The sequence below is a fragment of the Syngnathoides biaculeatus genome, chromosome 16, assembly GCF_019802595.1.
Source record: "Syngnathoides biaculeatus isolate LvHL_M chromosome 16, ASM1980259v1, whole genome shotgun sequence".
NCBI lineage: Eukaryota > Metazoa > Chordata > Actinopteri > Syngnathiformes > Syngnathidae > Syngnathoides > Syngnathoides biaculeatus.
This window is the reverse complement of record NC_084655.1, coordinates 19,537,847-19,546,393: the sequence shown is the minus strand read 5'-3', so window position 1 is coordinate 19,546,393 and position 8,547 is coordinate 19,537,847.

The following is an 8,547-nucleotide window of genomic DNA, read 5'->3' as shown; positions in this document are numbered from 1 at the left end:
CAAACAGTAATACTATTCTGATGATAAGAACTACTAGCTTGATGAACTGGTTCCCATTGCATTGTGTAGGTGAATGTAATGTTTTGGACCGTGAAACTTGTGGAGTGGATTCAAATCTGCACCAAGTGACTTCCACTACTTCTTCTGCGGTTGTGTTTCATCAGCACAGCATGTAGTGCAGAAAACATTCATTGTTTTTCCTTCCTGTTTCACGTTCATAACAAAAAGCGGCTTGTGTCAGAGGAGTTTGGTGCGCCGGTTTTTTCTGTTACCGGAGGAAGTTCAGCAGATGCACGGCTAATCCTACGCAGTGCCAGCAAAAATACATTTTTAAGCGGATAAAGCGCTGACTTCAGGAAGGCGAGAGTGAGTTTCCGTGGAAAGCAACTTTCTGACGTTGATTAAAGACGACGGACGTCGTGAAAAAGTAATGAGCTTGTTCGCTGCCCGTCTGTCCTTCAACGAGCGCGCGAGCTATACTTGAAAAAAAAATAATAAAACAAAAATGGTGTAGCTGGAAAACATTAGCTGCTTTGTTGGCAGCTCCCTCCTTGATGGATCTTCTCTGTTTCCAGACCAAACAAGGCCGCTTTTTTGTTTTGTTTTTGTTTTAGCGGGTAGAGGGTTTACGCGGAGGCCGCGACACAAACGCAGTGCGTATACGCAAAGTTGCGAATACACAAACACGGAGGGAGCAGTGAACTCGCTCGAGCGCTGCGCGCCGACGGCCTCGCACTTTTTTTTTTTTTTTTTTTGGAGGGCAGCCTCGCCGCAACATCAAACGCACAGCAAAGGAAGGGAGACAGTCTGGGGAGGGGCAACGAGGAATTTGGAAAGGTTGCCCCCCCCCCCCCCCCCTTGTCAAATTCACTCAGTTTAGACAGAAATGTGCAAAGTACAAAACCTGAGTGGGGAAAAAAAATAAAGCTAAAACTAGATGGCTTTGATATGGTGTTCTGGAATGCATTTACAGTATATTTACACACCGAGCATGATATTAGGCGCGCCTGACTATCAAATCTGAGATCACAATGACGATGGCGCTCGCTGGAGTTTTGACATTCCCCAATCACAAAAAAAAAAAAAAAAATCCCAATTTGGATTAACACCAAATTGTACACCTTTCAAAATCCTAGCAAGAGGTGATGAGGGCGATGTAAATTGCGCTAGTCATGCTTAAAAGCCGAGTCGCAATGCATTCCAAATGTCAACTATTCCGCATCTTATGCCAAAGAGTGTGACACACGCAGTTCTGTTCCTCCGCGTGATAAATACTCATTATGTGACGCATGATAAATGAAGTCCCTTTCCAACCCCTGTAAATCCTGGGATTGTACCGTGTGAGTGCCAGGCTATTTTACGAATAAACACTCGGACATTTCTAACCAGTCTTTTGGGGTTTATTTCCTGTACAAAAATAATCAGTCACACGCAAAGGCCCAATTTCTACCACTGTCTTTGGGATTATTCTTTCAGTCTTCCTTGTAGAATTGTCTACATACAGCTACACTGGAGGGTTTTCGAGTGTGAGCAGAATTTGAACTTTAATTTCTTACTTTTTTTACTAACCCATTCACAAGTTGACTTGCAGCTGCGTTTTGAATCTTTGTCAAGCTGCCGAACCCAAGTGCGCTTCATCTTGAGGTTAAAAGTTGATGGCCGAACTTTCTCATTCAGGATTTTTTATTCTGTAAACCACAGGAAGTTGTCCAGGTCCTGAAGGAGAAAAGCAGCCCCAGATCACCACACTACAACCACTTTGTGTAACTACGCATGCAGCATCCTAAAAGTTCAACTTTCACCTTGTCAGTGCATAAATGTCTTACAAAAGATTTGGAAATAATTCAGATGATGCTTTTTCTTTTGCAAAAGTAAGATGAGCCCGTTTTTTCGTGTTTTATTAGTGTGAGCACTAATTTGCAAACTCTGCAAATATTTTTACACGGCGCTGCGCACTCATTGACTCTGTTAGATATAGATCTACTTTCTTTGTCGATCCATCAAAAAACACTCAGTAAAGAATGGAAGGCCAAGTAAAGAACACGACTACTTGTCAGATAAGTTACAGTATGTTATGCGCAATGTCTTTCTGTATTTCAGCATCATTTCTTGCGCCAGCATTGTGCCGCAGAAAAAAAAAATGTTCCCACTTCCTGCTGTCTTCAGCCGGCGAGCTTTGTGAACCGTGAGGTCAGCGGGAGGGGAAGGTGTCCGAGGGTTCTGAGCCAAAGAAGGAGCAGGGGGCCGTAGACCAGAGCGCTATGAAAGGCCCGAGCACACAGCTGTATGTGGACAGCCTCCAACTGTTCTAGCCGATCCACCACAACAGCCCCCCTAATCCTTCTTAGAATTGCCCGTCGGCGCATGGACAGTATCCATGCAGTCGTGAACCACATAGCGGAATAATCTAAATTTATGCCCATTGTGGAATAAGGCTTGGAGGGAGGGGAAGGGGGCGGGGGGCGCAGGTGGGAGGCGAGAGGCCCTCGGTCCACCACTGTTCATTTTTGTGTATTCATGAAACAGACTACTTGTTCGGTTATCGTGCGATGTTGCCAAGCATTACATAACGTCGAGTGGGACAACCCTAATAACAATGCTTCCAAGCAGTACACAAGGTCTCAAAATCATACCGCCTCAGCAGTTTTTGAAGGTGGGTGTGCTCAAAAGTAGCTTCAGAATAGCGGTGTCCAATGAGGGTGTTTCTTACTTCAGAGTTTTGAATGTTTCCTGTTTAATGTTCAAGAAAATAAACGATCATGACAGCACAAAATGGCAATCCCTAGATACATTTAAAACTGGGCATCTAGAGGGTGTCCTGAGCCAGGTTGGACCACGGCCGAGAGGGACGTGGCCACCGCCCTGGTCGGTGACACCTGTCACCGCTCTCAGCTGTTTAACATTGGGACTGCAATTAGATGATGTATTTAAGTTGGAGTTTTGTCACTGGCTTTTGTCATATCGTTGCTTAATGCCTCGTTCCCACACTCTCGCAATCCTGTTCCTGATCTCCCCATGTACCGATCCCAGCCTTCCCGTGTACCGATCCTTGCCCGCCCGCTGACCTGCCTTCTACGCCTGACGTCCTGCTTACCTGCCTGATCCCCGATCTTGGACCAAATAACCACTTTTCCCGAACTGCCTCTGCGCCTCCGGAGTCCTGCATTTGGGTCCTCCCCTGCACCAATGGGTCGTGACAGAATGATCTGGCCAATGCCAGTGACAAAACCTCCAACTTAAATACATCATATAGTTACAGTCCCAATGTTAAACAGCTGAGAGCGGTGACAGGGGTCACCGGCCAGGGCGGCGGCCACGCCACTCTCGACCGTGATCCAGCCTGGCTCCCAACACGGGGTTGACTTTCGAGTGCTTTCCCACTTGATTTTACCTCTTGGGGTGTACTCAAACTAGGCAGTCTCTCCATTCTCAGACATTTAACGTATAAACATCAATGTGCTGTGATTAGTTTTAGTCGTTCTTGGTATGTTTCAAGCCTGGTCGATTTCCCTAGGCCTAGCACAGGTGGAAGAGTGGCCTTTAAGGACACTATTTGATCCACAGACGTGATCAATGCGACTGTCACTTAAAAAATGAAATTCAAATGAAGCTGCCAAGTCAGGAGAGTGCCCATAATGCAGTGTCATTTTTGGTATGCTTCGTCCTGAGATCTGCTTGACATCTCGAGCCCTGATTGTTTGACTACTTTTACTGATCAGTGGTGTGCTCAAGCTTTGCCGGTTCTAGCACAGTTTGGAACGGGTGGGGTCGAGCACCGTACTGAGCTCGGAAGAGATTCAGTGAGTTCATAAATCCAATATTTTAAGTGGAGAAAAGATAATAGCCCATGTATGTGGCAAAACTTCCTTCAGGAGTCTATCAGGAAGGATTTGAGGTCAAACCTGATTAGGAAGGTCTCATCCGATGAAGCCCCACAAAGACATCCATAACCTTTAGTGTGTGGGAACAAACAGCCTTTGAGGAGTAACACATGGATGTGCTGTCATGCTGTGAGGCGGCTTTGTGGCGCTGGAGGCCTTTTCCTGCATCAAAGGGATGCTGGAATCACAGGAGGCAGAATAACAGTACCCAATGTCAGCAAACAACAAGGTCTTGGCTCTCAAGACCAGCACCATGACTCAAAGCCCACAAGCAACAGTCCAACAAATGGAAACTATGCATCCTGACCTAAATCCCAGTGCATATATTTGGAGAGATCTTGCAGCTAGCTCTCTAGCATGGAAAGGATTTGTTATTTGCAAGAAGGTTCGAGATGTTTACAATAATTTCTCTTTTGGCTTCTGCTTTTGTTTACACACTAAACATTCCACAACCTCGACCACAAACTCTGGCCGGCCGCAACTTTACTGAAAAAAAAAAAGAGCCGTACAGTACTTTTCCATATGCCATAAATCCATAAATTCTTAAATGGATTAGGTACAAGAGGATTTGCCAACCGATCCTGACCCAGACTACGGGGTTGCTTCGGCCAAAGAAAACAGCTGACAAAGACTGCAGCTTTTACTCGGTGTCACGGGATGTTTCCTGCGAGATTACACAAGAAAATATTACCTTGGGCGTCAATGGCAAACCTGGCATCTCGTCTTTGAACCCGGCCCACCACCAGCTGATCTCGTCCTCTTCGCTTTATTCCAGGAATTCGATTCAACTACGCAGGCCTCTCCGGAAAGCCACAAGCAGCTGGCTGCCATCCAGACACTCGACAGCGCTAAATCATTCAGACCTCTGTCAAATTTGTAGTTAAATTGACTTTTTTATTCAATTAATGGGTATCTTTTGTCCCGAAATAACAAAAGTTTGGCCGCAGACTGAAAAAAATTGCTAGGTAATACAGTACATTAATTTTATGTTAGTATTGTTTTATACTGATTTATCTCCTTGTCATTATTTTTAAACCTTAAAATAGCATTTTCGATCTACTTTATCAGATGTGTTTTAGTATGCATTGTGCCACATTCTTTACTTTTAATTCTGAATTAATTCCAAATAATAATTAGTATGTCGTTGGTTTCTGTCTTTCGCAAGCTTTCCGGTGACACTGACTTTTTGAAAAGAGGTTAAGTTATTAACGTTTATTATTTAAACCACGTCTTGTGACATTGAGTTTCTGTCTATGTTTTGGGGACATGTTTTATGCATATTGCAAGTCACAGGCACAAGCATGTGAATGATTTCTGGTTCGATAAAATACGCTCGATGACGCGAAGAAAATCGGCCGGAATTTGACGGTCATTCGGCATATAAACCCCGCGACAATTTTGCACGGACTGATAACATTTCTACGCATTTATTCGTGAATGATGCGCATTGTTTTCAACAATTATGAAGGCTCATAACTGAAATCATACTCTTTGAGCAAGTGACTCGGCTTAAGGATCGAGGCCAAGGATCAACGGTAGATCTTCAGGAAATTAGTTTAAGTCGGTTTTGAAGTTCTCAGAAGTCACTGAGCGGTTTTATAACCTTTTTATTCATCGACTCTTTGAAGTGCTTTGACATTGCTTTGGAAAAAAAATTGCAGAAATAGTCATTCTCTTTTCATTACTCTCTGTTCACTTGTGGATTTTTTTTTAAATGTAACTTGAATTGCTGATTTAAGGCTAAACATTGGGGAAGTTTGTTGATCTTGACAAAGAAATGTCGCTAAGATTCATTGCATTCCACCGCAGCCGAAACATAAAGGTTAAGGGATCTTTTTTTATGGGGGGGGGGGGGGGGGCTGATGGAAACGAGACATATAAGAGGGGAATAATAAAATTCATTATCAAAAGTCTTTCCAAAACCTCAGAACACACAGCTAAAAAGACACAAATTTATTTATCGTTAATCCAGGCTGCAGGGCCTGTATTGTGTTTTTTTTCCCCCTACAACGTCCCACATGCACTTTATGTCACTTTATTTCACATTAAGATTGCAAAACGCATAAAAGTGAATATGACGACCACAAACACATTTTTATCCCGAGGGGAGTCATTTTCTTGGAAATCTCCCCAAATGGCTATCAGATCTATCCTACGTGCAGCTCGTTTTGTTCAAGCGCTCGTCTGTGCGATATCTGACATTTATTTCTTCGCCAAACCATACTTGAAAGAACATTTGTTTGATTCTTAACTCTTTGACATCAAAATGCACATAGTATGATACATTGCAAAAAAAAATGTTATTTGCTCACCAGCTGTCGAGTGTTGCGCTTCAATACACCCTCTTTCGAGGAATCACTTGTTTAAATGAGACCGGACTACCCGCTGTTGACTCGGACACAACTAGTAGAGCCGTTGTTTTTGGTCAGATTCCGATCCCGATACTATCGCCAATCGTTTCTGGTGGTCAGTCAAACTAAATAATCAGTGCTTCTTTTAGCCTGAATCCAACATGTCCCAGGACCAGGTACTGGACGTTGGTGTCCGCTCCCTAAAGGCACCATAATCTCCATCACAGACTTAATGAGCTTAATGTGCACTCCCCCCGGCCTCGGAGTTTAAACTCGTGTAGTGCGTACACAAACACAATGGCCCGTCACTCCAACTTTGTGTTTGCATCTGCGCCGCCCTTAATGTTAAAAGTCACAAGTCGCCCTAATGTGAATCTGCTGATCTGGTTGAAATTCTGGGACCTTTCCGCCGGAAGTGACTTGAAAGCGCAAATCTGGCAAGACGAGGCAAGAGCGCGAGCGCGCTGAGGCCACAAGCTCGCCAGTCTAGTCGCTAGCCTCACTTTACGTATCCGTGACCATCTGCTGCCAAAGTAATTACGCAAACACCTGACACGCATCTGGGGCGGATTGGGAGCACAGACCGTAATGTGTAAACAAGCGTCGTGTCGCCTCGCGGTCGTAAAAGTTTGTGAGCGAGCGCGTGCGAGCGTCTTGCTGGGCCGCTAAGCCGTCCGACGACGGGGAGAGATTTTAGCACTTGATTGCAGATAGAGTGCCGTTTTTGTCCTTAGGAGCTTATGCATTCACCTGGACAATCTTTCTCCCCTCTGGCGGAAGCAAACCACCACACACGTTTCCACGCAAAAAGTATTGGAACAGTGAGGCCTCATTTCCGTCTCCTCTTGAACAGATGAAAAGCATGCTCTATGAGGTTTGAATCTGAAGATTGACTTTAACAGGGTAAAACATTATCGTGACCCGTGATTGAAGATCAAGGAAGAGACAAACATGGATATGCATGCTTTTCATTCGGGAAAGGGAATTTTGAATATTGGAAATGCAATTGAAATGTATACTCTTTAGGGTTTAAGTCGAACGCCAGATCTCGGAAGATAAGTGGGTTTGGCCCTGGTTAGCACTTGGATGGGAGACCACCCGGGAATACCAAGTACTGTAAGCTTCTCTCCCCGACTAAAATGCAGAGGGGGTTGCGTCAGGAAGGGCGTCCGGCGTAAAATTGTGGCAAACAAATATGCGTTCATCTGAGATGACACGCATTGGCGAACCGAAACGTAACAAGCCAAGAAGAAGAAGAACTCCTTAGGGTTTTAGTCTCGAGATTGACCTGGTCAGTTTTAAATCTTCCACTTCTTCCCCTGATCAAAGACTAAACAAGACCCCCAGCTGGAGATATTTTATGGTAAAAGAATTTGAATGGATAAAGATATTTTCTTATGCACCCAAATTTTGAGTATAACGTCATTATCCTGTAAAATGACAGTAAAGACATATTTCCATCAATGCATTTTCTTTACCACTTATCCTCATTAATTCTACAATAAATTGCAATGACGGCACAGAGTATTTCACGATTATCATTTTAAACGCATTGAGTTGGTGTATTGATTTATTTCATATTGTCTATTCTCGGTCTTTGTTTACAAACTGATGACACAGCGTCACAGAGATTAAGCGTCGAAGCGTCTAGCTCATCACATTGCTTTGCAACCGCGTACTGTATATTTAATCACCGTTCAATGAGATAAACACCTGGGCGCCTTGCGCTGAATCTCACGTGGGTTTGCCCTCAAACCCGCGCATACGTACAATGCAGCCCCATTAATCCCCCGGATAAGAAGATTGGAGAATTATAGCTTTAACATCCTCCGGCCTTAAAACAAATACCTTGCGAGTGATGACAAGTTTGTTGTTGCAAGTGAGGGATCATGAAGATAATCCATCAGATCTTCGCCGTCAGCTGTGCACAATGTCGCTGCCCAGTTATTTGCTAATAGTTATACGACCGGCAAAAATGATTTATAGGACAACTGTGTTAATCGCCTTACCGATAAGAACGCTTACTTTCTCATGAACGTTGGTATATTACGAATGTTGAAACTTCTTCCACAAATATTATGGGCCCCGAAACTGTATCCAACGTCGTATTCCTGCTGGAGCTAGTATTTATTTATTTCCATTTTTTTTTTGCTGTCATCGTAAATCTGCAGCTTTGAAGGTAGTCAGGGTCACAGTGAGGGGGTAGCCACGTAATTTTTCTATTCCACATTCCAAAACTTTCATGGTAGGTTAATTGAGGATTAGAAATTGCGTTTAGGATGTACACTGCCTCGCATCCAAATTCAACTGGGATA